Raw genomic sequence first — 22679 nt, forward strand, 5'->3', positions numbered from 1 at the left:
GAACATAGAACAGTACAGCACAGAACAGGCCCTTCAGCCCTCGATGTTGTGCCGAGCAATGATCACTCTACTCAAACCCACGTATCCACCCTATACCCGTAACCCAACAATCCCCCCCACAACCTTACTTATTAGGACACTACGGGCAATTTAACATGGCTAATCCACCTAACCCGCACATCTTTGGACTGTGGGAGGAAACCGGAGCACCCGGAGGAAACCCACGCACACACGGGGAGGACGTACAGACTCCGCACAGACAGTGACCCAGCCGGGAATCGAACCTGGGACCCTGGAGCTGTGAAGCATTTATGCTAACCACCATGCTACTGTGCTGCCTTGAGAGGGTCACTGTGAGGGTTCACCCGGAGGTGGCAGCCGTTTGGGCCAGCAAAGAGGAGGGGGATGGGGGGCTAGTGGTTAGCTTAGTTTAGAGTAGGGGGTTAGTAAAGGTGGGACCTGTAAGGGAGGAAGACGCCTTTTGCACTATGTTTATAAATTCATGTACATTGTTTATTTTGTTGTTGTTGTAAAACCATAAATACCTCAATAAAATGTTTATTAAAAAAAAGATGTCAAAGTTACTGAGGGAATACATTCCTGCCATTGAGGCAGCACGGTGGTATAGTGGTCAGCCCTGCTGCTTCACAGCGCCAGACACCTGCGTTCAATTCTGGTTTTGGGTCACTGTGTGGAGTTTGTACGGTCTCCCTGTGTCTGCGTTGGTTTCCTCCGGGTGCTCAGGTTTCCTCCCACAGGCCGAAGATATGCAGGCTAGGTGGATTGGCCACGCAGTTATGGGGATAGGGCGGGGAGTGGGCCGAGATCGAGTGTTCTTTCAGAGGGTCGGTGCAGACTTGATGGGCCGAGTGGCCTCCTAATGCACTGTAGGGATTCTATGATCAATCCTTGTGATGCACAGAAAGCAGGAAAGTTAAGCCTTTCAGGATTGTCAATGACCGATTGGATTTTAGGGCTGTCAATAAAGACCGATTTGCAAGTCTCTGCCCTTTAATATTGCCCTGCACTTGGGAATCCAGGAAAATATGGCAAGAGACTCGGAACATCCACCCACACAGGACACCACGCTGCTGTCACCCTGCTCTCACATTAATGTGCCTCCAACTGCAGACACAGGTTCAGTTCCAGCCGAGCAGGGAAGCCTTGGAAAACCTAGAGTAAAGTAAAAGTGAAATTAAATGAAAAATGAAAATCGCTTATTGTCACGAGTAGGCTTCAAATGAAGTTACTGTGAAAAGCCCCGAGTCGCCACATTCCAGCGCCTGTTCGGGGAGGCTGGTACGGGAATTGAACCATGCTGCTTGCCTGCCTTGGTCTGCATTAAAGCCAGCGATTTAGCCCTGTGCTAAACAGCCCCCATCAACAACCTACCTGACAGGTGTGGCAAGACAAAAACGGCAAATCAGCCTTCATCAAAGGAAAGCTATTTGCCAATGATTTTCTACTTCCTGAAATAAAATAAGTCATTCAATGCATCACATGTAGAATGACTGGCTATTTGGTTCACAAGCAAGGTATAGTATGCACTGCATCCGAAAAAGTATGGTTATCTCAAGGGAAGGTCAATATAGGATAGTATTTCTTGTTCAGAGTACCCACCTTTTTTTACAGAAGAAAATTAGTTTCTCCACGGTCTTTGTTTGACTTCAGAAAGAAAACAAATATTAATTTATTATTGACCAAGAGACCCATGAGTCGGGGCACCCTCCCTGTAAGGCCTCTTTCGTGACATTATTAATGGAGAATCACCCAGTGCAGCTGGAGGGGCTTTGTGACAACCAGCTGAGGCTCTCATTTCAAACCAGCCCAAGGGCTGGTCTGCAGCCACCCAACTGCACAAAACCAGGCTCTGCCTAGTAAATTTGTATTCTTAGCCGGCAGAGCAACTCCCTAGAGTGAGCTAGCTTCCGAGCTTTCCTTTCAATTTAACAGCAGTTAACAGGCCAAGCAACTCAGTTGAAAAATAATTAAAACAAAAAGAAACTGCCGTAGATCATTCATCCCCTCAAACCGGTTCTGTCATTCAGTTAGAGCATGGCTGATCTGTGTCCTAACTCGAGACATCTGCTTTGGTTCCGCTTTGGCTCCATTCCCTTTAATGCCATTGTCCATAGCAAAAATCTATTGATCATATGGGAGGTAGCGGCGTAGTGTCTCTGGACTAGTAACCCAGAGATCCAGGTTAATACTCTGGGAACCTGGGTTCGAATCCCACCATTGCAGGTGATGGAACGTAAGCCCAATAAAATATGTGGAATTAAAAGTCTAATGATGGCCATGAAACCAGTGTTGATTGTCAGAAAAACCCATCTGGTTCACTAATGTCCTTTAGGGAAGGAAATCTGCCATCCTTACCTGGTCTAACCTATATGTGACTCCGAACCCACAGCAATGTGGTTGATTCTGAAATGCGCTCTGAAATGGCTTAGCAAATCACTTAGTTCAAGGGCAATTAGGGATGGGCAAAAAAATGTTGGCCCAGCCTGCGACACTGCAAGAATGTTTTAAAAAAATCTCAGGTTTGAAATTAGCAGTTGAATGACCATTTACTGCATTTCTATCAATTTCATTAAGATGTGTTTCCTAATTCCACTCCTGAATGGAGATTCTAAGGTTACATTTCCTCTGTCCTAGACTTCCCTATCAGCATAAAGACATCTCCCAATCTATCAAGTGCTTTCAAAATCCTAAAAACCTCACTCAAATCACCTCTGTATTTCAGGTTTTGCAAACCTTGTGCAGGTAACCTCCCCTCCCTGAATGATTTTAAATTCTGATAATCCTGCAAAAATCTGTTATGATTTTCTTCCTGGCCCCCTACCTACATCTGCGGTGTCCGCCACTTCTAGTGGGGCTGCTGGCCGTTTAGAGCTTAGGTTCTCTGATTGAGTCTCCTGCCTCATGGACCTGCTCACTGACCTTAATTAAGAAGCAAACGTAGAGGCAGCCTCTTAATTGACTACTCATGTCAGATTGCACCACTGTGCGGACCCCCATTTCTTCCAGACCACAGAAAAATATCATTACGTAGAAACAAAGAAAAATAGGAGCAGGAGTAGGTCATTTGGCCCATCGAGTCTGCTCAATATGATTATGGTTGATTCTCTATCTCAAGCCATGCTCCCATATTCTCTCCTACCTCTTGAAGCCTTCAGAGTCTAGAAATCTATCTATCTTTCTTAAATACATTCAGTGACTTCCATGTGGTGGAGAATTCAGCAGGTGCACCACCCTCTAAGTGAAAAGGTTTCTCTTCATCTCAGTCTTAAATGGCCTATGGCCTGTCCTGAGGCCTTGGCCCTTTGTTCTAGATCCTCTAGCTAGTGGAAACAATATCCTTATTTCCAGCTTGTCCAGCCCTGTTAGAATGTTATGCGTTTCAATGAGGTCCCTTCTCATTCTTCTCCATTCCAGTGAATACAGGACTAGTCAACCCAATCTCACCTCATACAACAACCTTGACTTCCGAGGAATCAGTCTGGTGAACCTTCGCTGCACCTACTCTATGGTAACTATATCTTTTCTTAGATAAGGAGACCAAAACTGCACACAAGCTGCAGTAAGGTATCCTTGGTCCTGAGACGGTTGCGGCAATGAGCTGAGCGGTCGCACGAAAGGTGGCTCCCGCCTGAAACTCCATTTTGGATCTTTCTGATCCAAGGAACGGGCACCAAACCTGTTTAAAAAAAAAACCCAAAGCAATCGGCTCCCTCATCAACAACTCGTCCGATTTGGGATCCCGGCGAACCACCAGACAGGTCGCAAGGGGAGCAAAAGCAGGGAGTGAAAGACCTCAACACCGGAGCCAGGGGCCTGCGGACCCAGCAGAGTCGCCAACTCCATCCCAGTCATCGATGGAGAGGCTGATGAAGCTCACCTTGATAGAATTCCAAAAACATAGGGAGGCAGTAAAGGCGGACCTATTGTCGACGATAATGATGGCAATCGAGGCCCTGTTGGCCCTCATAAGTGAAATGATGGACAGGGTGGGGTGACAGCTAGAGGCACAAGGAGCAACAATCCAGGAAGTGGAGAAAGCGGTGGAGAACGAATTGCCTCGCCTCACTCGATGCTGAAAAAACGAAGTTGGCAGTGACCCAAAAGACACTGAAGACCAAGCTTGATGACCAAAAAATAAGGTCCTGGCACCAAAACCTCCAGATCATCAGTTAGAGCATGGCTGATCTGTGTCCTAACTTGAGACTGGAGGGCACAAAAGGAAGGAGCCCAACCAAGGTGCTGGGGAAACTGGTCGTGGAGGAGGGCATCACCAAACCCCAGAGGTAGACCAGGCCCACAGGTCGCTCCACCAGAAGCCGAGATTGGTGGAATCTGACCTGCGGGACCGCCTTCAGCATTGTACCGGTCGCAGGCAGGCAAAGTTGTAAGCTGATTAAAACCACTGTTTACTTCGACTCGTGTGTCCGAGTGAATTGATGGTCGCATCAACCTGTAACATGTGGGAACTTAACATTGCAGTTAAAAGACCCCGCGTCATCATTATTCCCCCGGAAAGTGGGAGGTGGAGGCAGTGATCGCAATGGATGCAGAAAAGGCTTTTGATCGGGTAGAATGGGATTATCTGTGGGAGGTGCTTGGATGGTTCGGATTTGGGCGGGGCTTTATTGACTAGGTCAGGTTGCTGTATTAGGCTCCTGTGGCAAGCGTACGGAGGAATAGGACAACATCGGACTATTTTAGACTGCACCAGGGGATGAGACAGGGATGCCCCCTCTCCCCACTGTTGCTCGCGTTAGCTATAGAGCCGTTGGCAATTGTTCTGAGAGTCTCGAGAGGCTGGAAGGGGCTGGTCGGGGGTGGGGGGGTGTGGGGGGGGTTGGGGCACAGAGTCTAACTCTATGCCGACGACCTGCTTCTGTGTGTATCGGACCCAATAGAGGGGATGGAAGAAATCATGAGGATTCTAGGGGAATTTGGCCGGATTTCGGGGTATAAACTAAATATGGGGGAAAGTGAGATATTTGCAGTCCAGGCGAGGGGACAGGAGAGGCGATTGGGGGAGCTGCCGTTTAGATTAGTGGGGGAAAGCTTTAGATACCTTGGCATTCAAGCGGCGCGGGAATGGGACCGGCTGCATAAATTAAATCTGGCCTGGCTAGTGGACCAAATGAAGGATGATTTTCGGAGGTGGGATGCGCTTCCATTGTCACTGGTTGGGCGGGTGCAGACAGTGAAGATGACGGTCTTCCCGAGATTCCTGTTCCTATTTCAATGTCTCCCGATTTTTATTACGCGGTCCTTTTTTAAACGGGTCAACAAAGTGATCACTGGCTTCATTTGGGCGGGCAAGATTCCGCGAGTAAGGAAGGTAATGCTTAACCGGAGTCGGGGAGAGGGCGGGCTGGCACTGCCAAATTTTAGTAACTATTACTGGGCGGCGAATATAGCCATGATCAGGAAGTGGGTGGTGGGGGAGGGGTCGGCATGGGAGCATATGGAGGTGGCTTCATGCAAGGGCACCAGTCTGGGGGCATTGGTAACTGCACCTCTGCCGTTCCCGCCAGCACGGTACTCCACCAGCCCCGTGATGGTGGCGGCCCTGAGAGTCTGGGGCAATGGAGGAGACATGTGGGAGCAGAGGGAGCATCGGTTTGGTCCCCAATCTGTAATAATCACCGGTTTGCCCCGGGAAGTATGGATGGGGGTTTCCGGATATGTCAGAGAGCAGGGATTGAGAGGATGGGGGATATGTTCATAGAGGGGAGCTTTCCGAGTATGAGGGCGTTGGAGGAAAAGTTTGGGTTGGCGAGGGGAAATAAATTCAGGTATCTGCAGGTGCGAGACTTCCAACGTAGACAGATGTCAACCTTCCCACTCCTACCGCTGAGGGGGATTCAGGACAGGGTAGTTTCCAGAGGGTGGGTAGGGGAAGGGAGCGTCTCTGACATTTACAAGGAACTTATGGGGTCAGAGGAGACGCAGACCGAGGAGCTGAAGCGGAAGTGGGAGGAGGAACTGGGAGGTGAGATAGAGGATGGTCTATGGGCGGATCGGTTGAGTAGAGTCAACACGTCCGCAACATGTGCCAGGCTCAGCCTGATACAATTTAAGGTTGTTCACCAGGCTCACATAACAGTGTCCCGGATGAGCAGGTTCTTTGGGGTGGAAGACAGATGTGCAAAATGTGCGGGAGGACCAGCGAACCATGTCCATGTGTTTTGGACATGTCCAAAGCTTCGGGGATTTTGGCGGGGGTTTGCGGATGTCATGTCCACGGTGTTAAAAACAAGGGTGGCGCTGAGTCCAGAGGTGGCGATTTTCGGGGTGTCGGAAGATCCGGGAATCCAAGAGGAGAAAGAGGCAGATGTTCTGGCCTTTGCTTCACTGGTAGCCCGGAGATGGATACTATTAGCTTGGAGGGACTCAACGCCCCCAAAGTCGGAGATCTGGCTGTCGGACATGGTTAGCTTTCTTGGAGAAAATCAAGTTCGCCTTGAGAGGGTCACTGTTAGGGTTCCCCCAGAGGTGGCAACCATTCATCGACTTCTTCGCGGAAAATTAATCGTCAGCAGAAGCGGGGGGAGGGGGGTTAGTTTAGCTTAGAGTCGGGGGTTAATAAATGTGGGACCTGTTGCTATAATACCAAAAATACCTCAATAAAATGTTTATTGAAAAAGATCGCGCATCTTTGTCCACCTAAAAAGCCTGAGAGTCAACATAATCAGTGTAGAGCACCTGGCTCATGCTGCTGATACGGCCCGGAGAGTTGCCGGGTCCGTGGCCATGCCGTGCTACATGGCAGAGGCTGCTCACGGACCTGGCCCGCGAAATAGTGCTCCCTTTTTGGTTGGCTCGCGTGCCCTAGACCACCCCCCCCCCCACCCCACAGTTCCCCCAGACCCTGATAAAGTCCCCCCTGCCCACGAATCGGCCATCCCCCGATTGTGGCGGTGCTGGACTGAATCCGCAGCTGCCACGCCGATTTCCCAAAGGATGAGACCATGAGAGACCCACGCTGTCGGGAACTCAGCCGGCCGGGGGCAGAGCATTGGGGAGCAGGCCTTAGGCAATGTCCTGAGGCCATGATATGCTGCTTTGGAGGGGGTGGAGCATTGCGAAAGTGGCACCGCCCCGATTCGGTCGGGAACTTTGATTCTCCGGTCGATTGCCGAACGCGATTTCAGTGTCCGCAACCGGAGAACCCAGCCTCTTGTCTCTCACTATCTATCTCCAACTGCAGACAAATTAGTTAAACTAATACGTAAAAACTTCTCTACATTACAAGGCCCAGTTGCTGAGCAACCACTACTTGTTTATTTACTCTTCACGCTACAGCCCTCTCTAAGCACAATAGAATTGACAGTTAGATTTGAAACCAACCCCACACATACAACCACCCATGTCCAACATGAATTTAACTATAAGTTTTACCATTCCAGGCACAGAAATATTGAATTAAACTCACCTGAAACTGTACCTTATTTCTAATGTTTATCAATACAAATATAAAGCCCTTAAAACTACCTTTGTTTTCCTAACAGCAGTCAATTACCCCTTGTACTCCAGGGAAATGAGTGATGACCGCAAAACCTATTGCCCTTGCTGGCTGGCTGTCACAATCTGTGGTGAACCTGATGGATACATTGACAGAACAGAAGAGGGCATTAGTCACATTTCTGATTACCTCCTTGTGGCAGCTTGTAAAGTGCACACATGTTGCCCATGGAGTCCTGGGAGCAGCTGATGGTGAGAAAGTTGAGCACCACAGTCACTTTGAAGGCCATCAAATCCATGTGGCTGTAGGATCTGGCAGATTTCAGTGAGCCCTTCCAGGGACAGCCTCAAGTGTCTCTGATATTGCATCTCAGATATCTGGAGGTGTTTCTCTCTGTCCTGAAGCTCCGCTTGCAGCACCAGTGAACTTCTTTTCCTAAGTCTTCCCCAGATGGCTGCCTCGTTATCAATCTCTGATTCTGGTACTTCTCCTTCATCCTCCAAACTCTGTAATTCTTCAACCCTGGACCCTGTCATCATGGCAGTAGACACACCGTCCCTCCCCCCCAAGCCTATCCCTGTTGAGATTCCTCAGTTGATTCTAGGTCCTCCCCGCATCATCCTTTGAGTTTCTGTTAGATCCCGTGACTCACCCACGAAACCTTGGAATATCCCTACCTCAGACTGGACCTGCCCCCTTTCCAAGTCAAACATCGACCCCCCCCCCCCCCCCCCCACCACCGACCGTGTGCATTACATCCACCAGCCAGCACCCAGGGCGAAATTCTCCGCACCCGCGGAAAGTCGTAAAACTGTCGTAAAAATCGGGAGCGTTTTACGACGGTCGCGAAGGCTTCATTTCCCGACGGATTCACTTCCTGGAAATGGGCTAGTAGCGCGGCCGGGTCAATTACGTGCGTGATGACGACGGAACGCGACGACGACACGATCACGCCCACGTGACGCCGCCCGACGCCGTAAAAAGGCGCGGGCGACCACAGAATCTGTCGGGCAGGATGTCGGAGCCGAGGAGAGCTGCTCCTCGCTTTGTAGATGCTGACGTCGAGGCGCTGCTCGATGCCGTGGAGCAGAGGAGGGGCATCATCCGCCCGCGGAGAGGGCATCGCCAACCTGCCAGCGCGGTACGCCAGGCCTGGCGTGACGTGGCTGCTGCCGTCAGTGCTGTGGGGCAGACCCCTCGCTCAGCAGAGCAATGTAGGAAGAAGCTACACGACCTCACCAGGTCTGCCAGGTTAAGTGCCATGAGGGTGCCCCCTAGTCACAACCATCCCTCCCCCTTAACTTAAGCACCCCCCCCCCCCACCCCCACCGGCACGGGGGGGGGGGGGGGGAGAGGGATTGGGGCAGAGTTATTTGAGGGTGGTTCACAAAGTTGTCACAGACCCAGCGCTCTGGCCCCGAGGAGAGATGCAATCGTCTTATGACAACTTGCCCCCCCAAACTGTGCCAGTATCTGAACGGACTGCTGATACCTACCGTTTTGTAATGATCTACCTATGTTCCCTCCCCCAACAGGCCAAGGCCGCTCATAACCACCGTGAGCGGCACAAGACTGGAGGGGGTTCGCCCAACCAGCACCCCCTCAGCACCTTTGAACAGAGGGCCCTGGACCTTGTTGGGGGGTCTGCCACCCGCGATATCGCGCAATGCGAGGTTGGCGGAACTGCAGCAAGTGAGACAACCCTCCCTAACAAACACTTACCCCTCCCCCATCCTCTGTCCCTTCACACACCCTGCCCACTGGGACACCTCCCCCATCCTCTGTCCCTTCACAAACCCTGCCCACTGGAACCGTCCAGCGGCCTGCCGAGCAAATTGAAATAACCCGTCTCATTCTCTTCCCTAGGACGTGATGCCGAACGACCAGGGCCGTCTGCCTCCAGACGGAGACAGGAATCTGCCGCCACCTCACCCGGGGCCTCACAACAGAGGGTGCCCGATCAGCGGGCAGCCCTATCCGCCCCAACCCAATCTGCGGACCAGGACGCACAGAGGGTTCGAAGTCCACCACCACCACCAGAAATGGCCAGGGACAACCCTCCTGTCGCTGAGCAGCCCCACACCCTGGAGGAGGCCCTAAACATTGAGAGCGTCGGGCTTGCGGCACTGCTTTCTCCCACCACATCCATCATCCCAGAGACACACACCCCGGCGGGCCTATTTAGTGATGAGTCTCCTGGGGCACAGTCTGGTTGGCACATCACAGCTGAGCAGGTACAGCAGGTGGAGGTCGGAGCAACAGAGGGCCCGGACTCGCGGAGGCCAGACCAGGCCCAGGATGCAGCTGGCTCCCAGACGTTTTCTGAGTTCCTGGAGTTTATCAACCCACCCGCACAGCCGATGCCTCAGGAAACCCAGGGAAACAATGGCGGGAGGAGGGCAGCCTTCCTGGCTCTGCAGACGCTGTTAGAGGAGTCGAACCGCGTCCAAGAGCAGGGAGTGGTGCCGCTCATGGCAGAGACCCAGTCCGACACCGCACGGGTGGCATCCGCGGTGGAGGCAATGGGTCAGGTTATGCAAGACGTTGGGGTTAATGTGCACGCGTCATCCTCGGCCCTGGACAGGGTTGCCCTCTCACAGGCAGCAATGTGCCAGAGCCAAAACGACATTGCCGGCGCCCTGCGGGCCATGGCCGAGTCTCAGCAGGTCATGGCCCAGTCGCAGCAGTCGGTCGCGGAGACCATCAACCGCCTGACACATGTGCTGGATGGCGTCGTGCACACACAGGTTGAGATCGCACAGTCCCTGGCAGGAATGTCTAACTCCCTGGACTCCGTCTCTGCAAACCTTCGGATCCTGGTGGATACCGTTGCAGGCCTCCAGGACTGGCAGCGCCAGGTGTCGGTGGTGCGACGGGGCACCTCCCCGCTCGCACCTCTGTCCCAATGTGAGGCCCGGGGGCCACCGGGCTCCCCGAGGGAGGAGGAGGTTTTGGGGCCCGTCCCATTAACTCCATCACGGGATGTCCCGGAATTCTCGGCCTCCCCCCGTCCCATCCCTGGTGCATCGGGTGGGCAGCAGGCAGAGCAGGGTGGCACAATGTCACCCGAGACGCCCACAGAGCAGCCTGGCCCATCAAGGCCTGGTCGCCCCAGGAAACGCTTAGCCAAGGAGAAACGAGTCGAGGGGGGCGATTCGCAGCAATCCTCCTCCACTCCTGCTGTATCATCTGGGGAGTCACTAAGACGTAGTGGTAGGGCCCGTAAGGCAACTAAGATAGACACTGAGTAAGTTGGCACGGGTGAAGGGCACAGTTTAGTTGTAGGGGCTAGGGCACCTGTAAATAATTGTTAATATTAAACGCACTGTTCCACCTTACTTGTAATACCGTGTGATTGTTCCACAGCCACAGGAATCGTGATGGTGACCGAGTGTCGCTGGGGGTGACGGGTGGTGAAACCTCGGTGCCGGGTGTGCAGTCCCTGCCCCTACCCCCTCCCACAGCTAGCCCACGCGGGCACGTGATGGAGTGTCAGTGACGAACTCAGCGGCCACCAAGGTGGATGGTTCAGCTATTGCCATGGGTCAGACTCTCTCTAACGATTCTGAGCTCACAGCTCTTCGCAGAGCGGGCTGTCATCATTCCACATGGCACTGATCACACCCGCTGACACAGCCATCAATGTTGTGCCATTCCGTCTGCACCCAGTGATAAGCGTCATGTCGACCTGGAGCAGTGTACACTGAGGGGGGGGGGGGGGGGGGGGGGGGGGTTGTGGTGGTGGCAGTTGTGTGGTGACCCTCTGCACGACTAGCGATGCAGGTGGTGGTTTGGTGTTCATCGGGGACGTCACATGCGATGCGTGAACCGTGCTGCCACCAGGGCGTCGCGTGCCCGCCGTCCTTGCCGGGTCCGTCGTGCCGCCTCCTGGACATCACCAGCACCTGGGTCATGTCTGCGTTCTGCGCCCGCCACTCCGCCAGCCTCCTCCTCCTCCTCCTCCTCCTTCTCCTCCTCCTCCCTCGCCTCCTCCTCCTCCTCCTCCTCTGTGCTGGCACCACTGCCACTAGCTTCTCCCTCCGCCTCCTGCAACAGGTCATCTCCCCTCTGCATCGCGATGTTGTGCAGCGCACAGCAGACCACTACAATGCGAGCGACCCTGTCGGCCTGGTACTGCAGGGCCCCTCCGGAGCGGTCCAGGCACCTGAATCTCATCTTCAGGAGGCCAAGGCAGCGCTCCACCACACCCCTGGTTGCTGCATGGGCCTCGTTGTATCGTGTTTCCGCATTGGTCTGAGGCCTCCGTATAGGCGTCATCAGCCAAGACCTCAGCGGATAACCCCTGTCGCCTAGCAACTAGCCCCTCAGCCGGGGGGACGTCCCTCAAACATCGCAGGGATGAACGACTGCGCTAGTATGTAGGAGTCATGCACACTCCCTGGGAACCTTGCACAGACGTTCATGAACCTCATGTGGGGGTCGCATACCACCTGGACATTAATGGAGTATGTCCCCCTCCTGTTTGTGAACACTTCCTTGTCCACAGCAGGCGGGCGCATGGGGACGTGAACACAGTCGATTGACCCCTGAACCCTCGGTATCCCGGCCACACTGGCAAATCCACGGGCTCGTGAGTCTTGACTTGCTTGGTCCTCGGGAAAGGTGATGTAGCGGTCCGCGATGGCATAGAGGGCGTCGGTCACATCCCGGATGCACCTGTGCACCGATGACTGGGAGATCCCGGAGACGTCCCCGCTCGGAGACTGGAAGGAGCCGGTAGCATAGAAGTTCAGAGCGACCGTCACCTTGATGGCAACCGGGATCGCGTGTCCTCCCCCGTTCCACGTGGGGCGAGGTGCGACAGGAGTTGGCAGATATGTATCACCGTCTGCCTACTCAGCCGGAGTCTTCTCCTGCAGGTGATGTCCGGCATTGTTAGGAAAGAGACCCGGACACGGTACACCCTCGGCTTTGGTCGTCGCCTCTGGCGCCGTGGCTGCACCCTCACTCTCTCCTCTTCCTCTTCCTCCTCCTCCTCCTCTCCCCCCCCCCCCCCCCCCCCCCCCCCCATGCTGCTCGATGACTGGCAACTCCTCGGCCCTTCCCTCTACTGCTGCAGCTGGCCCTGCAGCCACTTCGGGTTGTGGGTGTGGATGCTGCTGCATCTCCAAATCCAGTAGAGCGGCCCCAACCACTGCGCAGAACATCGCCGTTCTGTTCCCATACATCGTGCTAACCTACAGAAGGGTGGTGGGAGGCAGAGAAACAGGACATGTTAGACGGAGGTTAGTCGACACCTCGGCAGCCGCCAGCCATGGGATACCAGTGTGTCCCGGTGGCCTGGTCGCGCTGCTGACACGCGGTCAGCCTAACCCCTGGTCACTTTCTGCATCCAACGGCCAGTAAACTATGGCCTCCTCACGGGTGCGTCAGTGGCCTGTGTCCGGAAGCCACAGGGGAACCAGCGGCCGTGTCCTCATCACCGGCACACCATGGCATGCTGGCAGATATTTTGTTACGGGGTTGGACGGCTCACTCTCTACCTAACCCCCCCCCTCCGTCGCCCCCCACTGCCTCCCCCGTCGCCCCCCACTGCCTCCCCCGTCACCCCCACTGCCTCCCCCGTCTCCCCCACTGCCTCCCCCGTCGCCCCCCACTGCCTCCCCCGTCACCCCCCACTGCCCCCTCCGTCTCCCCCACTGCCCCCCTCCGTCTCCCCCACTGCCCCCTCCGTCTCCCCCACTGCCCCCTCCATCTCCCCCAATGCCCCCTCCGTCTCCCCCACTGCCCCCTCCGTCTCCCCCACTGCCCCCTCCGTCTCCCCCACTGCCTCCCCCATCCTCCCCACTGCCCCCTCCGTCACCCCCACTGCCCCCTCCGTCTCCCCCACTGCCCCCTCCGTCTCCCCCACTGCCTCCCCCATCCTCCCCACTGCCCCCTCCGTCTCCCCCACTGCCCCCTCCGTCTCCCCCACTGCCCCCTCCGTCTCCCCCACTGCCTCCCCCATCGCCCCCACTGCCTCCCCCGTCGCCCCCACTGCCTCCCCCGTCGCCCCCACTCCCCCCGCTCTGGACACCCTCCCGTTCTCAGGGATGCCTTCCCTGTTGTGGCCAGACTCGAGCGGTGCGCTGAGCGGTGCGCTGAGCGGTGCGCAGAGTGGTGCCCTGACCTCCTCCAAGCTGTCGTCAGCCAGGCCGACTGGTTGACGAATTTAAAAAGCAGGTGTGTTTCACGACGTGCAAACAGGGCGCCATGACGTCGGGACTTCGGCCCATCCGGGCCGGTGAATAGCGGGGGGGGGCTATCAGTGGCGATTCTGGTCGTGTCAGGGGCGGGAAGGAGGCGTTTGTCGGGAATGGCGACTCCGACATTTTGCAGGGTTCGGAGAATAGCGGGAGGGCGTCGGAACAGCGTCGCCGTAAAAATTTCCGACGCCCGCTATTCTCCGAACCGTCGTGAGTCCGGAGAATCTCACCCCCAGAGTTTGACCCAAAGGATCCATATGTTAAAAGTTCTGAGCCTGCCATTTAGGACTCTCATTTTGTTTATCTACACTGACTGAACCCAATCACCAGTGCCATACCACAGAATTAATTTTTCATTCTCAATCTGCCATTGTGGTTTCAACAATTCAGCTCTCACCCTATTAACTCACCCCATCCACCATGCTTCCCTCTCCCAGTCTTAGTAACATAGAAAAATAAGAACAGGAGGAAGCCATTCGGCCCTTCGAGCCTGTTCCGCCATTCATTAAGATCATCCAACTCAATAGTCTGATCCTGCCTTCTCCCCACATCCTTTGATCCTCTTTGGCCCAAGTGCTATATCTAACTTAATTAAATTCCGTCCAGAGGTTCTTTTCCAATCAGATCTGATCAGAAAATATAATTTTTGAACCAGTAATGAAAATCATGCAAATCACATGCCTGGATTTCCAACATGTACTAAATGACAAATGCTGGAAACCTGAAATCAAAACAGAAAATTCAGGAACTACTCAATAGGTGAGTCAATGCTGCAAGTGAAGAGTTAATATTTTGGATGAAGTGAATATGTGACCCTTCAACAACTAGCACATCAAGCATTACACATTCAAACATCAAACTGTGTGAGTTATGTTGCCAGGACCAAAAGAGCATTAGACTCAAAGTTAGGCTAATGAACATTACTGTAAAACATCAAGCAAATTTATCTGAATTTATTCTCTTTGACATCTGGAGCAATGAACTCATTTAGCTTAAACTTTTTAATTAGTTTAAACTCATTTAGTTTAAATGAGTTCATGCTCCTGTTATTTAGAAATTCCAAATATCACATCAAGCAAAATTTTCCTTTCTTTCTTTGCCACTTTGCCAAGTGACATTCTCCCCATGCCAAGAGAGAGTCTAACCATCTCCTCTTGGTATTCAATGGCATTTCTAGCACTGAATCCCGGAACATTAAGATCCTTTGGGTTACCATGAACCGGAAATGGAACAGGACCAATGCTTTAGTTGCAAGCAGGGGTGACAAATAGGGCAGAGATCCTTTTCTAGATTCCCAGCCAATTATTTTCATTCAATGTGAATTCCGTTGGGTGCATTCAATATTGCTCAGCAATGGCGAAGCCAGTGAACAGAGTTTGTAAGCCACAGTAGGAATTTCAGTCAGAAGAAGAAGAATTGAAAAAAAAAAAACCTACGCTACAGCATTGGCTCCTTCGTGGAGGTCAGATTAAAAGCTATGGTAATACTGCTTGTCCCTTTATGATTCTGCAGGCAGCCAACTTCTCGAGGAGTGGGCACTTATTTATTGCTTCCCCCAATGGTAAGTTCCTAAGTGCCGATGGGATCATTGCCAGGAATTGCCACAGAAATTGAAATGAAGTTAATCTGAGAATATTTACCATGGTCTGCAATCAGTCAATTGGGCAGGTGTAATACTGGTTCCATCAATTCATTGCCTCATCCATAGGTAATCCTGGCTGGCATTATACCGCATTTTTCAGGAAAACAGTAAATATGTAATTCTGCCTAGTGAATGCGTAGAAATTAATTCTGATATTGCTCCCCTTTTCACAATCTCTTGTCCTGTTTAATTTTCTTATTTTGGATGATCTGTGATCTATTATTGATCTCTCCCAGTTCATTCTAATAATGATGGCATTTGATGAGGGTGGCACGGTAGCACAGTGGTCAGCATTGTTGCTTCACAGCACCAGGGTCCCGGGTTTGATTCCCACTTGGGTCACTGTCTGTGCGGAGTCTGCACGTTTTCCCTGTGTCTGCATAATGTAAGCCTACGTGTGACAATAATAAAGATTATTATTATTAATGAATAGACTGGGAAACTGAACATAGGTGCACAAAATGAGGGCCTGACATAGGCATTAGGCAAATTGTAATTGGAAATTGGTGCCATAATACCAGTTGTCGGACTGCAATGTGAAACTAGTCATCAAGCGCGTAGAGGTTGCACCCAGTTAGTCGAGAACTTCAGTGGCGTCACCCGTGGCCCATAAGAACAAAGAAAGAACAAAGAAAAACCATAGCACAGGAACAGGCCCTTCGGCCCTCCAAGCCTGCGCCGATCCAGATCCTCTATCTAAAACTGTTGCCTATTTTCTAAGGATCTGTATCCCTCTACTCCCTGCCCATTCATGTATCTGTCCAGATACATCTTCAATTATGCTATCGTGCCCGCCTCTACCACCTCCGCCGGCAATGCATTTCAGGCACCCACCACCCTCTGCGTAAAGAACTTTCCACGCATATCTCCCTGAAACTTTTCCCCTCTCACCTTGAACTCCTGACCGCTAGTAATTGAGTCCCCCACTCTGGGAGAAAGCTTCTTGCTATCCACCCTGTCTAAACCTCTCATGATTTTGTGGACCTCAATGAGGTCCCCCTTCAACCTCCGTCTTTCTAATGAAAATAATCCTAATCTACTCAACCTCGCTTCATAGCTAGCACCCTCCATACCAGGCAACATCCTGGTGAACCTCCTCTGCACCATTTCCAAAGCATCCACATCCTTTTGGTAATGTGGCGACCAGAACTGGACGCAGTATTCCAAATGTGGCCGATGAAGGAAAGCATGCTGTATGCCTTCTTGACCACTATCAACCTGTGTTGCCACCTTCGGGTTACAATGGACCTGAACACCCAGATCTCTCTGCACATCAATTTTCCCCAGGGCTTTTTCATTTACCGTATAGTTTGCTCTTGAATTTGACCTTCCAAAATGCATCACCTCGCATTTGCCCGGATTGAACTCCATCGGCCATTTCTCCGCCCAACTCTCCAATCTATCTATAAACTTGCTAATCAGACCACCTATACCTTCCTCCAGATCATTTATGTATATCACAAACAACAGTGGTCCCAGCATGGATCCCTGTGGAACACCACTGGTCACAGTTCTCCATTTTGAGGATCTCCCTTCCACTACTACTCTCTCTCTCCTGTTGCCCAGCCAGTTCTTTATCCATCTAACTAGTACACACTGGACCCCATGAGACTTCACTTTCTCCATCAGCCTACCATGGAGAACCTTATCAAATGCCTTACTGAAGCCCATATATACGACATATACATCCCTTCCCTCATCAATCAACTTTCTCACTTCCTCAAAGAATTCTATTAAGTTGGTAAGACATGACCTTCCCTGTACAAAACCATGTTGCCTATCACTGATAAGCCCATTTTCTTCCCAATGGGAATAGATCCTATCCCTCAGTATCTTCTCCAGCAGCTTCCCTACCACTGACGTCAGGCTCACCGGTCTATAATTACCTGGATTATCCCTGCTACACTTCTTAAACAAGGGGACAACATTAGCAATTCTCCACTCCTCCGGTATCTCACCCGTGTTCAAGGATTCTGCAAAGATATCTGTTAAGGCCCCAGCTATTTCCTCTCACTTCCCTCAGTAACCTGGGATAGATCCCATCCGGACCTGGGGTCTTGTCCACCTTAATGCCTTTTAGAATACCCAACACATCCTTCCTCCTTATGCCGACTTGACCTAGAGTAATCAAACATCCATCCCTAGCCTCAACATCCGTCATGTCCCTCTCCTCGGTGAATACTGATGCAAAGTACTCGTAAAGAATCTCACCCATTTTCTTTGACTCCACGCATAAGCTCACTGAGCTAAATCACTGGCTTTTAAAGCAGACCAAGCAGGCCAGCAGCACGGTTCGATTCCCGTAACAGCCTCCCCGGACAGGCGCCGGAATGTGGCGACTAGGGGCTTTTCACAGTAACTTCATTGAGGCCTACTCGTGACAATGAGTGATTTTCATTTTCATTTCATTTTCACTTTCCTCCTTTGTCCTTGAGTGGGCCAACCCTTTCTCTAGTTACCCTCTTGCTCCTTATATATGAATAAAAGGCTTTGGGATTTTCCTTAACCCTGTTTGCTAAAGATATTTCATGACCCCTTTTAGCCCTCTTTATTGCGCATTTGAGATTGGTCCTACATTCCCGATATTCTTCCAGAGATTCTCTGTGTTCAGTTGCCTAGACCTTATGAATGCTTCCTTTTTCCTCTTAGCTAGTCTCGCAATTTCACCTGTCATCCATGGTTCCCTAATCTTGCCATTTCTATCCCTCATTTTCACAGGGACATGTCTGTCCTGCACTCTAATCAACCTCTCTTTAAAAGCCTACCACATATCAAATGTAGATTTACCTTCAAACAGCTGCTTCCAATCCACATTCCCCAGCTCCCGCCGAATTTTGGTATAGTTGGTCTTCCCCCAATTTAGCACTTTTCCTTTAGGACCACTCTCGTCTTTGTCCATGAGTATTCTAAAACTTACGGAATTGTGATCACTATTCCCAAAGTAATCCCCAACTGAAACTTCAAACACCTGGCCGGGAACATTCCCCAACACCAGGTCCAGTATGTACCCTTCCCGTGTTGGACTATTTACATACTGCTCTAGAAAACCCTCCTGGATGCTCCTTACAAATTCTGCTCCATCTAGACCTCTGACACTAAGTCCCAGTCAATGTTGGGAAAATTTAAATCTCCTATCACCACCACCCTGTTGCTCCTACATCTTTCCATAATCTGTTTACATATTTGTACCTCTATCTTACTCTCGCTGTTGGGAGGTCTGTAGTACAGCCCCAACATTGTTATTGCACCCTTCCTATTTCTGAGCTCTGCCCATATCGCCTCACTGCTCCAGTCCTCCATAGTGCCCTCCTTCAGCACAGCTGTGATATCCTCTGTGACCAGTAAAATCAACTCCTCCATCCCTTTTACCTCCCTCTCTATCCCACCTGAAGCATCGATATCCTGGGATATTTAGTTACCAATCATGCCATTCCCTCAACCAAGTCTCAGTAATAGCAATAACATCATATTCCCAGGTACTAATCCAAGCCCTAAATTCATCTGTCTTACCTACTACACTTCTTGCATTAAAACAAATGCACCTCAGACCACCAGTCCCTTTGCGATCATCATCTGCTCCCTGCCTACTCTTCCCCTTCGTCACTCTGACATCATGATCTAGTTCCTTACAGGCTTTAGTTACTACCTCTTTACTGTCCACTAACCTCCTCATTTGGTTCCCATCCCCCTGCCACATCAGTTTAAACCCTCCCCAACAGCATTAGCAAAAGCACCCCCAAGGACATTAGTTCCAGTCCGGCCCAGGTGTAGACCGTCCAATTTGTAGTAGTCCCACCTCCCCCAGAACCGGTCCCAATGTCCCAAAAATCTGAACCCTCCCTCCTGCACCATCTCTCAAGCCATAATGGGACTGTCAGCGGATACTTTGTTTTCAGAGTTTAATTTCAATTGCGCCAGGCATATGGGCTTCTGCCGACCTGGGTTCATGCTTTTGTGCTACCCCACATCTGTCCTCCATCCCCACATGTAGGCTAGCTCAGTATCGAAGCCCACCATAGTTTCAAAGACTCATGAGTTCAGGCCATTCACCCACATCATGCCATGAATTTCACCATGTAAACCAGCGTAAGCTGAATGTTTCTGGGAGGTTGGAAAGAAACACATTAATGGCTGTATTAACGGTGCTAAATATTGAATGAACGAGAAGGAAACCGATACACCTGGAAATCAGAATTAAAATAGAAAATGAAGACACTGTGCATTGGGTCTACAAAGTCAGTTTATTTATAATCTTTATTGGCACAAGTAGGCTTACATTAACAATGCAATGGAGTTACTGTAGAAAGCCCCTAGTTGGCACATTCCGGCGCCTGTTCGGGTACACAGAGGGAGAATTCAGAATATCCAATTCACCTAACAGCACATCTTTCAGGACTTGTGGGAAGAAACCGGAGCATCCAGAGAAGACCCACGCAGACACAGGGAGAACATGCAGACTCCGCATCGACAGTGACCCAAGCTGGGAATCGAACCTGGGACCCTGGCTCTGTGAAGCAGCAGTGCTAACCACTGTGCTGCCGTGCTCCCCAGCATTCAGGTGGAACGTATATATAAAAAAACGCAAGCATCTTTCACTTCTTGTTGCCGGTTGACCTGGTTTGTACTGTCCAACAGTTTCTTTTTAATTTAGACTGAAATATTAATAAGTTTGGTATACCCGTGAGTGTAAACCCTTCAAACTTATAGAAAATTGCATGAAAACCTGCATACAAAATAAAGCTTGAAAATAATCCAAGCTGCATGTATATTAGCAAATAAAGTTGCATGCCGTGTACTAGGTGAGTAAAACAGCAACACAAAAAAACAAATTTGCCTTCCAAATCCCAGAAATCTGATTGGTTCATGACACTGCTATCCATTTGTCTCTTCCCTTGACAGCTGAAGCCAAATCTGTGTATGTGATACAGCTCTGAACCAGCCTGTATCCCAATCCCTACTGTTAACTGTCCTTTCAATCCAGCCAATTGTCCATCTCTTCTTGGCTCCTTTCTATATTCCTTTCAGAGCTGCAACCTCTATTCTGCTTTGTATGTCACTTGGCATTTGGTTCATCCACTTCCAATGGGCTCATGTGACCAGAAAATGAAGGTTTTCATCTCAACTCCCTAAGGAGGCTGATAAAAAAAGATTAAGATGTAAGCTGGCCAGATAAGCTGGGAACAGGGTTTATTATAGCTGAATGGCAGTACAAGGAGGGAAGGCAGGCCAGCTTTATTTCTGCTTCGGCAAGGCTGGAGGGATACCTGCTGATGACTGCATGCATCCACTAGAAAGGTTGTTTCATTAATTACACATTAACCATATCTGCAAAGTGGGAGGTATCGATCAAAATGCAGATGTTTCTGCTTTGGAACAGGATGCGAAACACTCTTGATCCTGTCAACAGAACATTTTGAACCAAAGGAATTTCATGGGTGTTAATGAATGGCTTGTATTTTAGTGTCCTGGTTCAGCCTCTTAATCATTAAACCTCTTTATAGCAGTAAAATGACCATCCATTGTCATGGTCACTCTTGTGGAGGCATTACATATGCTGAAAGGAGGGCATTTTACGAAGGGCACTAAAACAGGACACAAGGATAGCTGCCAAAATTCAAAAGGTATATCGATGGAAACTCACAAAAAAGGGAAAACAATCACATGTTAAACTATCAGAGTGGTTTTGTTTGCAAGTCAATATATGCATTGTCCTTGACATATATCCACAATTTAGGTTCTTCTTTTCTATTTGTCAACCTTACTTCAATTTCAAATTATCTTTGAGGCTCTGTTATCTGTAGCAATACCAGCCAGTGCCGGAACATGCCTAGCTCTTCTGATAAGTTTATTGTAAACTGATCTCTGTGTAATTTGAGCCATCACTTCAACAGGTACGTTATGTCAACTTAAGGCAATTGTACAGAATTGCAAAACATTCACATCAAAATCTAAATAAAAATCTTGGGAATTAAGCATTACCAAGGAAAAACCTACAGCTTGCCAGCTGTAGTTTTATGAGAGCAAGAGTTTACTGTGTATCACCTGTAATCATATGCCAATATAGGTACTAACATCAATAATGTGCCAGCTTATCTGGTCATGAAATGCAATATACTACAAATGGAACACAATATAGCATCTCTACTTTTATGACTGAACATAACTTCTACAGTCTAATTTCACACCATAATTTTAAACATGCATATGGAATTTATTGAAAATGGCAAGGTGATGCTACTTTAAAACTAAGCTTAAACACTAGCTATTGAGAAGCTGCATTGAATTACTTGGGAATTTTGTTTTTTATTGCAGCCTGTTACATTCTTCCTCTGCTAATCCTGGGCCACTGTTTTATCAATGTCCTTTCAAATGGTGAGACTTTTTTTCCGCTTTGACTGCACCATAGCAAATCAGAAAACAAACTAACAGATACAAAAGAATATGCTCTACTCCTCTGAACACATCTTCTTAGCTTTCATTGTCTGAGGCTTACTTCCAGTCCTCTACAGTTACCACAGTAACTAATTACAAATCTGCTTCTCTGAGAAAGAATTATTTAATAGTGATGTGAGCCCTTTTATGCTTCAGAGGCTGGCCTTTTGCTACTCAACTTCTGGTGGATGTTCAGCCCCGAGGTCATACTGTACAAACTCTGAGTGTTGGTGGCCATTTCTCCTTTCTGAAACTTCTCAGTGGAGTTGAACAACGAGGCGATGCCTCAGTATATCCCTTTTTTTAAAAGTGGCAAAGGAAAGATTCAGAGAGGATTATAATGTCACAAATTCAACATAAAGAAGTCACTTCATGAGCTGTATTTCATGTTATGCTATTTTATTTAAATGTTAAATGCCCTGCTAAACATAAAAAATACAGCCTACTCAGTTTTCAATCGGTTTTCGATGATCAGCTAGAATAATGCCCTAATACTGTAATAATTCAGCAGTAAAACTTTAACTTTACTTTTGTTTAGGATGGCATTGCTGACCATGACATGTCTGTAAAAGATCGATCACAAAAATATTTCAATGTATGAAATGACAATCTTCAATTAAGTGTAATCTGAACAGTGTACCTGAATTTATTTATTGCCCTTGCATATTAGACAGCTGCTTATATTAGAGTCAGTACTTCCTAGTGCCATATATTCATAATGTGGAGTAGATTCACAACCAATGCAAAAATGGGGTGGCACGGTAGCAGTGGTTAGCACTGTTGCTTCACAGCGCCAGTCCAAGTTCGATCACTGGCGTGGGTCACTGTCTGTGTGGAGTCTGCACGTTCTCCCTGTGTCTGCGTGAGTTTCCTCCGGGTTCTCGGGTTGTCTCCCACAATTCCCAAAAGATGTGCTATTAGG

This window comes from Scyliorhinus canicula, chromosome 6 (genome assembly GCF_902713615.1).
Source record: "Scyliorhinus canicula chromosome 6, sScyCan1.1, whole genome shotgun sequence".
Classification (NCBI taxonomy): domain Eukaryota; kingdom Metazoa; phylum Chordata; class Chondrichthyes; order Carcharhiniformes; family Scyliorhinidae; genus Scyliorhinus; species Scyliorhinus canicula.